A 13,931-nucleotide genomic window follows, 5' to 3' on the forward strand; every position below is an offset into this window, starting at 1 on the left:
TGGATCAGGCCTCCAGCATTTAGTAGGCACTAATGTTTTAATTTTAAAAAAATACAAAGTTGCCAAGTTACACGATTTCACACACTATGATTAATAGTTCCTTTTAATCTGAATTTAAATATGCACTTGTTTGAATCTGGTTTCTGGCTTACATAGTCACAGAGGTCACCGTGGCCACAAGATATACAAACATTTAATATGTACTAATGCAATTAAGATAGTGTTGTCCAAATATTACCAGTTGTGGAGAAGACACGCTCTATATACCTACTGCTAATAGATCTGACATGATTTCCTTCACAACCTTGTGAATGTTTGGTACAGAGTCAGCTCCATATTTTTCAAACAGTCGCTTCTTCCAGCAATCCTCACACAAATTTTCAGGTGTGACCATCATGGATATCATTTTAACAGAAGGCAACTGAATACAACAAGGCCTGCAAGACATTTGTTTCATCACTTGCGGGAGATTCCTGTGGCATGAGGTCAAGGCTTCAGAGTGATGTGAAGGCATTCTTACAGCACGGATCAGCTGTGGCAAGGGAGGTGCGAGTGCTCTTTCTTTGGGGTGAATGAATAGTTAGAGGGGGTTCAATTGTACTCATTGGCCTAGGGACCAGTGTTCCCTCTAAGGTGTGCATATGTGCATGCGCACACACATTTCTTGATGTCAGCTCAATTAATTTTAGATCCCGCTCAGGTTGAATCAGAAAGGCCCCATTCTGAATGCACATGCGCACACACTGCCTTGATACTGCCGCCCAAAACAAAAACTCATTCCGTGCACAGATGACAAAAATTAGAGGGAACACTACTAGGGAGTGGGACCCATAGAAACATAGCTTACTTAGATGGCTATAGAAAGGGTGGGGAAGCTAACATTTGCAGCTACCAAAGCAATCAACCACTAAAACTGGAGAGCAATACTTGTACTGTCTTTAGAGCAGCCAGGCTCTTTCTGCATCACCCTCTACAAAGGGGCCTTTGCACTTCCTCATCCTTGCTCTTCTGCCTATAAGTGGAAGCAAGCTCAGCATACTTTCTCCAAGTTACTGCTTGCCTCATGGTGGTGGAAAGGGACAGAAGAGGCATATCCATTGCCTACATTCAGCATCACATGCAGGCATTGCAAGAACTTCCGGCTTGAGCTGAGGTGGTGGGGGTGGGGACATGTCATGCACAGTTAGGAGGCTCAGCTGCTGCCCACTGTCCTCATGCCATGGGGTGGGGGTGCCCTCATAGAATGCAGATGCCACACAGTGCTCCTGGAAGGGGCTAGCTAAGAATAAAGTGCAGTGCTAAGGCTGTTAAAGGAACAGTGCACCTAGTTAGGTAGCACAGAAAACTGGGGCATTAAGAACTGATCTGGGGCACGTGGCCCATTGCTGTCAGTGCCCTTGGATTAGATAGAAGATAGGTCTATCAATTACAGCCAGCAGATCTGCCTATCTGATGACATCACAATTCACAAAGCCAATCCAGAGTAAGGGCAATGCTTCCTACCCTCACTCTAAACGGGATGACATTGAGCCAACTGATCACTGCTACTAGCCTAGTCCTGCCCATCACCAAGTGAGCTTATCAGCAATCCAGCACATGCCACTTGCCTGGCTTTTTTGTATATCTGGCACTATCAACAGCAGTGGTAGAGACACTCTTCAGCCAACCAGCTGACAATAGCACAGGATGTACCCAGCAGCAGCAGCCAGGTCAGGGCCCCTTACTGAATTCCTTTAGTACATTTCCATGTGTATGAGAGAGATTCCTTGCTTTCTGATACCTGCTATCTCTATTTTGCCTTGTGCAGATGCCATTTTAAAATACTGTTGATGTGCACACAGAATAATTACCATTTTAAAAACAGGTATTTAAGTTTTCAGCATAGAATATATAATCAGGTAAAAAGTTAAATCAGTGAAAATGCAGCATATGTTTCCAGATTGTTATCGTTCCTATATATAAACAACTGAGACCAATTAACAATCAATTTGTCTTGTTGGTGTCTGCCTTCTTGTATTTGGATATAATCTGTAACTTTAGAACTGCCAATTCCCAAATTCTAGAATGCCAATTAAATATTTTGGGAGCATATTTTCCCCCTGTGACTATATTAGACTGACTTTGATTGTTGACAACACACTCTGCTATTAACAATGTCCTGGGTTCATTCCTGGGCATTGCTACTGAAAACAGGGCAGACTGGTTCAGATAATAATACAGTCCCAGATCATGCAATTAAGAAGAGGACACCGTGAAGGCACCTCTTTCACCAAATTCCAGTGTTACCCAGCATGTCCTTTTATTGTGGAGGGTTGAGTTTGTTGTTTATATGAACAGCCACTTTGCATGCGCTCCAAATATTTTGGCCATTGTGGCTGGGGATGATGAGAGTTGTAGTCAACCAACTACAGCCAGTGTAGTGTAGTGGTTAGAGGGTTGGATTAGGACTGATGAGAACTGTGTTCCAATCCCCATTCAGCTATGAAACTCACTGGGTGACTCTGGGCCAGACACTTATCACTCAGCCCAACCTACCTCACAGGGTTGTTGTGAGGATAAACAAAGACATGCTCGCTGCTCCAGGTTCCTTGGCAAAAGAGTAGGATATAAATGCAAATAAATAAAGTTCAACAACATCTGGGGATTCAAGGTTGGGAACTCCAGATCTACTAGAACTTGGCTTGAGTTTCCCCTTCACTAGCCCAGTCCAGGCTTCCCTGGGCCCTGGTCAAATGCACCCATTTCTCCTCCCTGCCCTCAGCTTTGGCCCTGCCTTGCCAAAGGTCCACCATTCCCTGAGGCTGCCCTGGATCTAGGTCTCTCTCTCTCTCTCTCCTCAAACAGGGCAGTAGCACTTCAGTCATCCATTCCTTTTATCTCTTCCCTAGAGGCCATTCCAGGTATGTTCTTGGTCTTGTGGTAGCAAGCATGAATTACCTCCTTTGCTAAGCAGGGTCTGCTCGGGTCTGCATTTGAATAGGAGATAACATGCATGAGCACTGTAAGATATTCCCCTCAGGGGATGGGGCCACACTGGAAGAGCATCTGAAGGTTCCAAGCTCCCGCCCTGGCATCTCCAAGATGGGCCTGAGAGAAACTCCTGCCTGCAGGGGCATAGCTAGGGGAAAGGGGACTGTGTTCATCTGTCTCTCTGACAGCCCCTCAGAGTGAGGGAGATAATGAAGAAAATAGGGAGGGATGGAGCTGGAGGGCCCTTAGGAGCTGGGGGCCAGTGTTCTTTGAACACTTTTGCTCAATTACAGCTACGCCCCTGCTTGGAGAAGCCGCTACCAGTCTGGGTCGACAATACTGAGCTAGATGGACCAATGGTCTGACTCAGTATATGGCAGCTTCTTATGATCCTAAGTGATGGTGACACGGAGGGTCTCTTTGATCTTTTAAATATGGCTATTATAGATAATCATTGTTGAAAGGCACTGTACTCATGCTCAGAAGTTTGTTTGTTTGTTTGTTTGTTGGTGACTGACTCAAAGTTTTCATGCTAGGTTCTGGCTCTAAGCCCTGGTGACTCCAACTAACCCTTTTCTTAGGTTTGTTAAAAGCTAAAGTATTAGAAACAAAATCCAATAACTGCTGGGTTTTGTATTTACAAAGTCAGATTCTCAGAGCACACTTTCCTAGGAGTTTCCTATTCAAATTAATAGGATCTACTTGTGTGGCCATGCATAGGGTTATGCTGTTAATTATCTACTGTAGCCAGGATGTCTCAATGTACTAACAATTTGAAACATTTAGCAGAAGTGATTATTGTACTCATGCAAGTCATTTATTAATATATTTCTATAAACAGGTTTAGGGAGGCGGCTTGACAAAAAGTTGTATAGAAATCTTTTAAGTAAGGCACAGTTCTTAATTGGTCTGCAAGAACTTTTTTTTTTTAACTTTCTTACAATTGAAAGGACCTTTCAATCCTGATAAAAGTATGGTTTTACTATCCTCCTAATTTTTTACTATATTTATTAATTATTATTAATTTCCCAAAAAAGTAACCTTACATGTTCTATTTTGGGACTAGCTGTAGGAATTTACCATTTAACCACTCTTTTCAACTTATAGATGGGATAAAGGATGTTTAAAAAATGGATTATTCTACTCATTCAGAGCAGCAGTATAAGGATACTATTCTGTACGATGATAGATTGTCCTGCGAGGCCAGCTGTCCTTACCTCCGAGGGTGGGGTGGTGAAGGAGTCCAAGGCGACAGGGACGGGTGGCGGCCGGGGAGAAGCAGAGGAAAGACTGCCAAAGGGCCACCAATGGAGGAACGGAGCCCTGAAAAGGCTGAAGGAGAGGTGTGCAAAGATAATATCAGCAGCACGCCTCCTGAAGGGAGGGAGTCTGAACAGGATGAGGGAGAAGGGGGAGAGGCATTGGTTGTAAACAGCTGTAAAGGGTAGTCAATTACAGGGAATAAAGAGGGGTGTTGGCCCCATAATTGGGGGCGGGCGATGCATAGCCTGTGAGGAGGCATATAAGGAGCCAGCTGGGGATGACAGGCTGGCCGGAGGAGAGTGTCAGGGTCCCCTAGAGAGGGGCAGACACAAAGAGCAAGCAGCCTGGGATGGAGGAGGCACAGGGTAACGCTCAACCCTGTCTCTGCTCTGAGGCTGGAACCGATAAGCTTAGCCAGGCATGGTAAAGGGGACAGGGACGTGCAGCTGGACATAGATATAATCCTGCAGTGTGGTGGAAGAATGCTTGGCTTCATTATTCAGAAGTGAGGGAAATTCACTCGGCATATGGGCAGAAGCCTTTTCCTGCCTGCTAAGTTCCTGGGGAGCCACCTCATGGTGCAGCAGGGAAATTACTTGATTAGCAAGCCAGAGGTTGCCGGTTCGAATCCCCAGAGGTGCACTAACTCCTGGACCTTAGGGGCCTGGTCTGGTTCTCCAAGATCTGGGGGGGGGGGGAACCTCACTTTTTAAAAAATTCTTGCTGTGGCCAAGGGGTGGCTGCGGGGGGGGGATGGAGCAGTCCTTCTTCCTTCTCCCCCCCTCCCCCGGCGGCATTCAGGCCAGTGTCTTTAACAAACTACGAGGCACACTGGTGCAGTTTATAGATCATCGCAAGCCTGTGATGTCACCGGCTTGTGACGATCTCAACTGCACAGGCGCGCCTCGCAGTTTGTTAAAGATGCTGGCCCAGATGGAAGGGAGCAGCGTCGCTCAGGTCCCCACCACCGCCGGGGGAGGGGGGGAGGACTACTTCATCACCACCACTACCCCCTGCAGCCACCCCTCGGCCATGGTAAGAATTAAAAAAGAAAACAACCCAGCAGAGGTTTAGTGGGATGGGCCCCCCAAAGGTGGTTGGGGGGGGGGGGCTCGCACACACGATGTGGGGTGGGGATGGGCCTTGCGGCTGGCCGGTCCGGGTGCCCAAATTACCTTGGTATGCCCCTGTGAATCCCTGCTGGTATGTTTCCTAGACTATGGGAAACACCAATCGCTATCAGGCAGCAGTGATATAGGAAGATGTTGAAAGGCATCCTCTCATACTGCTTGGGAGATGGAAATGCTAAACCCTTCCTGTATTCTACCAAAGACAACCACAGGGCTCTGTGGTAACCAGGAGTCGACATCAATTTGACGGCACACTATTTATACGTTCCAGGGAAAGCTCATGGTTTGGTAGAAAGGGACCATAGCCTAGTAGTAGAAAACCTGCTTTGCATGGAGAAGGCCCCAGGCTCACTTTTTGGTGGCATCTCCCGGTAGGGCTAGAAAAGACTCCTGTGTCTGAAACCTTAGAGAGCTGCTGCATCAGTGTAGACAATAGTGAGTTAGATGGACCATGATCTGACTCGGTATAAGGCAGCTTCCTATTTCTGTGTTCCGAAATATGATCTCTGAAGTGGATGCAAAAGGTTGTGATTATGCACTTAGTGGAGGGCTGGTGTATCCACAAGCATGCACAGGTATCTAAACACACAATGCCAGTGCATTGCTTCTCTTCCATTCTCTCTGCTCACTTACTGTAATGCAGCTGGTTTTGCTGAATAAGTTTGAGCTGCAGCTCTTCTGTAGTTAGTGCAACTCAATGCATGAGACAAAATGTTCTGGTAAAGTGTCTTAAGTTTTAAAAAGGGAGATTATTGTATTCAGTCTAATCACATATTCTGCTTCAGAAGGCAGAATATCAGAAGCAATGTAGACAGGTGGCTTCAGCAATATATAACAGGGAAAGCCCTAATCCCAGAACCATTTGTAATATGCAGTTGGGATAACTCCAGTGTCCCCTGTAACAGGGATTCCCAGATGTTGGTGACTACAATTCCCATGATTCCCAGCCCAAAGCCATAGCAGTTGAGCATGCTGGCAGTTGTAGTTTACATTGCGTGGGAATTCCTGTTACAGGGAACAGAGGATAACTCCCTGCCAGGCTATGTTGGTAGCAGGCATTGCCACCTGGAGGATGAACTTGGACAACTGAATTTCGCTGGACCTTATCTGTCTAGCAAGGGTATTAGTAGCAGGAATATCAAGAAGGTCCTTCGCATGGAGCCAGCGTGGTGTAGTGGCTAGAGTGCTGGACTAGGACCAGGGAGACCCAAGTTCAAATCAGCCATGATACTTGCTGGGTGACTCTGGGCCAGTCACTCTTCTCTCAGCCTAACCTACTTCACAGGATTGTTGTGAGCAGAAACCTAAGTATGTAGTACACCGCTCTAGGCTCCTTGGAGGAAGAGCGGGATATAAGATGTATAAATATATAAATAAATGAAACAAATGTTCCATAGACAGACATATAGGATACCCACAACAAAATGTTGCAATACATCCCTGGTCTACAAGTGCTACCTGTGCTCTGAGTGTAATGAAAAAGCCAAAAATTACCAACAAAGACAGGAGTGCCTGCTCTAACCTGGGCCCTACTTTGTTTGCGACCCCCCCCACCGAGCCAGTTTCCTGGGTATTTTATGCATGTGGGGCCGGTGCTCAGTCCCAGCTCCATTTCAAACTCCTTTCCCCTCAGAAATATAAAGCTGTGAAATAGGTGGTGAAAAAACAAAAGAGTGTTACACAACTTTCCCTTCAGAAGCAGGAGGGTTTGTGACTGTCTTGAGGGAGTGTTCTTCATGCTGATAAATTTCTCACTCTTTCTGTTCAAGGCCTCCTCTCCCCCTTGCCATAGAGTTCCATTACCTCTGCCCACCTGCTTATCAGTTAACTGCTTATTCTTAACAGCATGAACTCATGAATATCCCATTCCATTGACCAACATGGGGGCAGTTGGTGAGGGGGCAGGCAGGTGATGATCCTCTTTAGGGGATTTTTCGTCAAAAAATTGGGAACACCGACATCTATAAGTTTCTGGGCAAAATACAAAGTGCTGGTTATAACCTATAAAGCCCTAAACAGCTTAGGCCCTGGGTACTGAAGAGAACATCTTCTTCATTATGAGCCCCACCGCCCTTTGAGGTCGTCTGGAGAGGTCCGTCTCCAGTTGCCGCCAGTTCAGCTGGTGGCCACATGGGGACAGGCCTTCTTGGTTGCTGCCCCGAGATTGTGGAATGTGCTCCCTACTGAAATACGATCCTCCCCATCTCTGGCAATTTTTAAAAAGCATTTGAAAACCTACCTCTTCACCCAAGCCTTTTCAGCTTTTTAGATTTTAATCCCTTTTTGACTTTTAAATTGTTTCAATTGTTTTAAGTTTTATGTATGTTTTAACTTTTTTTATGTTATTGTTAACCCCCCAGAGATGAGGGTTTGGGGTGGTGTACCAATTAGATAGATAGATAGAGAGATAGAGAGATAGAGAGATAGATAGATAGATAGATGGTTTTCTGTCTATAAGGATCTCAATTTTCAACATGTTGAGAAATCGTATATACAGAAAGAGCAAGTGGGCAGCTTGGGGGTGTTACTGGATGTGGATCTGCTTTTGCATGCTCAGGTGGAGGTGGTGACCAGGGGTGCCTTTGAACACCTTTGGCTAGTGCACCCACTGTGTCCCTTTCTCAAGAAGGAGGATCTGGCCATGGTTACCCATGCCTCAGTCACATCACAGCTGCAATGTGGTTTACATGGGGCTGTCCTTGAAGAATATTCTGAAACGTCAGTTGGCGTAGAATGCAGTTGCCAGGGTTCTCTCTGGAACTTTTCGCTTGGAGCATATTTCACCAATTTTGAAAGAACTGCACTGGCTGCCAATTTGTTTCCAGATCCAATTCAAGGTGCTGGGCATTACCTTTAAAGCCCTTAATGGTTTGGGCCCTAGGTACCTGAAGGACCACCTGCTCACAAAGGGATTCTGCACCCCTGGTAATCACCACCTCTACCTGAGCATCCAAAAGCAGAGCCACATCCAGCAACACCCGCAAGCTGCACACTTGCTCTTTCTGTATATACAATTTCTGAAGGTGTTGAAAGTCAACAAGGTCACCAAAGGGGCCTTTGCTCTCTGCCGACACTGAGAGAGGCTAAATTGTCATGCATGGTGGGACAGGGCCTTCTCTGCTGTTGCCCCCAGGCTCTGGAATGCTCTCCCAGTGAATGTGCACTCATTGACCTCTGTGGCTGCTTTTAAAAAAACAACTAAAGACCTTTTTATTTGTTCAGGCTTTTAACCCCTAGAGGATGCCAGGTTTCTCATCTCTCATGCTTCTGATTGTCTTTTTTATGGTTTTTACTGGTGTGTCCCCTGCTAACTGAGCAAAGAAGCACCTTTTAAAAGTGGTGATTCTCTTTATTTAGCAGGGGGAGAACAACTGGCCCTGTCCATCCCCAGCACAGCATCCCTCCAGTGGCTGTTGCTGGTGTCTATCTTATGTTTCTTTTTTAGATTGTGAGCCCTTTGGGGACAGGGAGCCATTTTATTTATATTGATTGCTTTGGGAACTTTTGTTGAAAAGCGGCATATACATATTCATCATTTTGGTCATTTGTCAACTGATTTTAAGGTTTTAAATGTGATTTTATGGCGTTTTATTGTATTTTAACTTTTGTAAACCACCTTGGGATGTCTTTGAAAGGTGGTATAAAAACTGAATGAATGAATGAAACAAGAAAGGGCGGAAAAGTCTCTCAGAGCTTCCTCTGTAATTGCTAAAATGATGTCTCTAGGACTCATTTCAGGAATCCTGTTTGGCAGACACACTGCTGGCCAAGATACGTTGAGTGAAGTGTGAGAGAGACCTCAGCAGCCTGAGTTTTTAAAACATGCTACTGCTGTTGCTACTTCCACACTGCGTTGCTGTAGTTTGAAGCAAGGTGGTGAAGCAAAACTCAGCAACCAGCAACAGCCTGTGTGACACCCTCTCTCTTTCTCTCTGCTTTCACCGCACCCTTTTAGGTCAGAGGGAATCCCCACGGAGAGGAGGAGGGACATGAAAGGGATTTCCCAGCCAGTCCCCTCTTCTCCCAGGAGGAGCGATAAAGAGACATTTAAAACCACAGAGAGAGGCTGAGGGAGGAAACCTGGCAAAGTGTCCTGTTTCCTGTCTCTGGTTCTCAGCTGGCTTTGAAAGCTGCTCTGATTTTTGCCAGTAGATCAACAAAGAGGCTTTTCAAAGAAGTGATTCAGCAAAGAGTAACACAAGGGGAAAAACAAAGACAGAAGCTTCCCCACAAAGAATGTAAATTCCCAGGCAGTGAAATGAAACCTAACTAAGATGAGGTGGATTTTTTTCCAGGGGTAACTAATTTCAAAATGTCAAGATCATTGATTGCATGCTTTTTGGATCAGAAAAGCACCAGCTGTTTGTCAACAGTCTTTTATTTTTCTAGTCACATCACAGTTTCACATCATTGGAACTGAGTGCTTGAGAAAGGGCAAAGATCAGGAAATATGCACCCAGGAGATGATCAAATATCACTGAGACCCATCTCAGTGGTGTTTCAGGGGCATTTTTTTTCTACACCACTAAAGCTTCTCACTAAATATGAAGGCACTCTGGGCAAGGGTTTTTTTGGGTGGGTTTTTTTTTTTTAAAATGTATACCAGTGATTTCCACGAGCAGGTCATGGGATTTACAGGGCCTCCGGTTTCTGGCTTCAAGGCTTGGCTTCAGAAGGAGTTAAATGAGATGAGCTTATTAATTTATTCTGTGCATTTATAGTCTGCCTTTGCCCCCAAGGTGGCATGCATATAATTCCTAGGCAGCCTCCCATTCAGTGTTGAGCAGCCCCAGATCTGGTAGTTTCAGCAGCCCTAGTCACACACTATGTCCAACATTCATACAATCTGTGTATAGTGTACCTAGGTATAGTTCTGTATGCAGGTACGGTTATTCATATGTTATGCTGAATGCAAGTACAGCAGTATACTTCCTATCCATATCCTGCATTTCAGGAGGACTGTACCCAAGCTCTTTAAAAAATGAACACAAGTATAGTCATTCACACAAAAATATGCATATGTGTACAGACACATGAATACGGGTACAACAGAATGTCTGAATGAAGCTAGCAAGATTGGTCATCTACCTTCAGACCATACCATCACACGTATGTTGGCCTCTCCGGTAGCATGTTGTCCGGTAACAACATCTGGAAACCCAAAGCTGGCAGCTCTCTCTTAAAGAATGGCAATGACCATCCTATTTGGGCTGGCCATAATGCTGGAAATGTTATTCATGATCAGTTGGTTTTGAGATTCTTTGTTGTTTAATACAGCCTTGTTTTTAGGTAAGTTCACTGTATGGTTATAGAGTTTTAATGTTATAAGCCACTTTGGGGAAAATGCTGAGAAGCAGGATTTTTTTTTTAAAGTATTCATAAGTGAATATATCTATTATATATTTTGAACAGTTGCTTGGTGCAAAATAGTCATACTTCCCAATGATCTACAGATAGCAAATTCTGCATACACAGTCCTGCCACTGAAATTAGCTGAATGCACAACATTTCACAATGGAATATGCTTGGGGAAAGGGGTTTTTCCCCATTTCCTTTCTGTACATTCTGAATATAATCATCATATTTTAACTGTTATTGTTCTCAACAGATTTTTAACACTCAATCAGATCAATAACTCCAAAACAACATCATTACCAACAGAAGCAGAAGATCTTTCTCAGATTCAAATTTACCACATATGGTAATTATTTAAAATGACAAATGTTTGAAGTTGAAATTCTACAAATTTCAAACTGTCTAGTATAGACACTGTCTAGTATAGTATAGTTTTCTAGTACAGACACATTAATTTAAAACAAAACACACACACATACCTCTATTACCCATATTTAATTTTTTGAACTTTCCTGTGTGATCTACGCAAAATGACTTTCCCTGGTCAATGACAGTTTATAAATAAAAGCACTCACAGGGTTGGATGTAAGAACCCTATGTTCATATTATTCACACTGTATTTGATGATGGTGAGTTGGAGTTGGATCCAGCTATAGGCATAGGCATCCAAGGCATATGCAGCAGCAGTCATGAATACTGGTGCTCCAGCATATGCCCCCCATGCTGGCACAATGTGATTTCAGAAAGGCACTTAGCTATTTATTTATTTATTTATTACATTTATTAACCGCCCCATCCAGAGGCTCTGGGCAGTGTAAAACTTTTTTTTTAAAGACATAAAACCCACAATTCAAACCCAATGCTAAAACAATATAAAAACAATTAAAAAACGATTAAAACCATTTAAAACCAATTAAAATACTTTTAAAAAACAACAACACTTTACAAGCCTTGGAAGGCCAGGCCAAACTAATAGGTTTGTAGGGCTCTCTTAAAGACTGACAGTGAGCCTAAACTGCGGATATCTGCACTTGAACCATGCTTCCATTGGGGAGAAGAAAAAAGAAGCAAGGAAGGCCTTTCATAATTTCATCCTGGCTGCTCACAGGCCATTAGGATGCACAGAAAACTGCCATGCCCCTTCACTGGATTTGCATTGTAGTCAGGGGCATAGCGAGTTTCCCTGGGGACAAAGAGCAGATGCATGTGCATGTTCCCTGGGCTCCAATTGTTCAGCTCTAGTGTGAGAAATATCGGCCGGGCAGCGGCAGAGCAGCAGCCATGGCAGGGTGGCCCCTCAAATAATTCGAAGGCTCCCCAAGAGGCAGGAGGCCTCTGCTTGTGGGGGCCCTGACTCTCTGGGCCCAGGGACATTTGCCCTACCTTGTCCAATAGACACTACGCCTATGATAGTAGTACTTAATCAGAGACAGGAGGGGTTCCTAGCAGTTAGGCATCGGATGCTGCTGTAGGTGTGGCTCCACATGCCACTGTTTGCACCATAATCTAAAGCAGATCTTCAGGACTGGGCTGTTAAACATTGTCAGCCTATTGAAATCAATGGGAGCTTTTCCAGTGACTCAAACGCAGAGCAAAAAAATACAGAAGGGCGTGCACAAATACGTCATTAACTAAACAGGTCATGCTGGGAAGTCATCCTGAAATGGAAATAGCAGGAATGCAGGAAGCATATTGGCACACATCTTTATTTATAAAGTCACACCCACACACATGAAACAAGTTTGTGTTCTTTTTGTCCAAACTCTGGAGGATGGTAGAACTCTGGAGGATAGTTAGAAACTTGAGAAAATGTAGGCTTTAAAAACGAGGTATATGTTTGTAATAAATGGAAACTGTGTTATTTTCTGAAACTGTTACCCCCCTGCCCCCAAATGTTCTCAAGATAGAAAGGGTCTGGTGTCTCTCCCCCACCCCACCCCCAGCACCCCTTGCATTCATTTCAACAATATGCCATACTGTATTGCTCTCCAGATTGGGTGGGGAGGGCACCACACACAGAGAGAGAAAATAAACTCCAAATGGCACTTGCAAAGCTGTTCTTAGGATTCCGACCAAACTACTGCACCCTCTAAAATATATTGCCTGGCTGCACAATGTTATTACCACAAATGGAAGGAACAAACATGCCCAAGAAGCTGGTTAACCCCTACTAACTGGGCAAAGAGGCACACTTTAAAGTAGTGGCTCTCTTACATTTAGCAGGGGGAGAGCAACTGTCCCTATTCAACCCAGCAGAATATTCCTTCAGTGGCTGTTGCTAGTGTGCTGGTTTTAAATTGTGGCAAGCATCTTCTCATTCCTTTTGCAAGGTTTAGACCATTTTTGAATTGAAGAAGAGTATATAAATATTTTTAACAATTTCATAATGATACAAAAATAATTGTGTATGGAAGTTGTGGAGTCTTTCTCTCTGGGATTTTTAAGAAGGCTGGATGATTATCTGGCAAACACAGTTAAATCCCTTGAGAAAGCAAAATGCCAACTGTCTATTTTGGGAAAACCTTGGAAAATTGTTTCAGGAAATCAGCTACCTTTATTACAACTGATGAGTACATAATTTTGAAAAAGTACATTTGATTAGACTTCTAACAGTCAACCCTACCTTACTCCAGAATTCTGAGCTTAAGTATGGTGTCCCTCAAGGTTCCATACTTTCTCCAATGCTTTTTAACATCTACATGAAACCGCTGGGAGAACATCGAGGATTTGGAGCTGGATGTTACCAGTACGCTGATGACACCCAGATCTACTTCTCCATGTCAACCTCTTCAGGAGTTGGCATGTCCTCCCTAAATGCCTGCCTGAAAGCAGTAATGGGCTGGATGAGGGAGAATAAACTGAAGCTGAATCCAGATAAGATGGAGGTACTTATTGTGCGGGGTCAGCACTCTAGAGACGATTTTGATCTCCCTGTTCTAGATGGGGTCACACTTCCCCAAAAGGAACAGGTTCGCAGTCTGGGAGTACTTCTGGATTCACACCTCTCCCTGGTTTCTCAGGTTGAGGCGGTGGCCCGGGGTGTTTTCTATCAGTTTCGGCTGATACACCAGCTGCGCCTGTTTCTCGAGATCAATGACCTCAAAACAGTGGTACATTTGTTGGTAACCTCTAGACTTGACTTCTGTAATGCGCTCTATGTGGGGCTGCCTTCGTACGTAGTCCAGAAACTTCAGTTGGTTCAGAATGTGGCAG

The 13,931-nt window shown here is 44.4% G+C and overlaps 1 protein-coding gene across 1 annotated transcript in view; it reads right to left on the reverse strand.

Annotated features, from left to right (window-relative positions):
• Positions 1–4,380, reverse strand: part of LPIN3 (lipin 3) — an 89,956-nt gene extending 85,576 nt beyond the window's left edge. Inside the window, exon 1 of the mRNA XM_053251015.1 lies at positions 4,188–4,380. The gene's annotated coding sequence lies outside the window, so the exon portion shown is untranslated. The remainder of the gene's footprint in view (positions 1–4,187) is intronic.
• Between the last annotated feature and the right edge of the window lie 9,551 nt (positions 4,381–13,931).

Source organism: Hemicordylus capensis, chromosome 4 (assembly GCF_027244095.1).
Source record: "Hemicordylus capensis ecotype Gifberg chromosome 4, rHemCap1.1.pri, whole genome shotgun sequence".
Taxonomy (NCBI): domain Eukaryota; kingdom Metazoa; phylum Chordata; class Lepidosauria; order Squamata; family Cordylidae; genus Hemicordylus; species Hemicordylus capensis.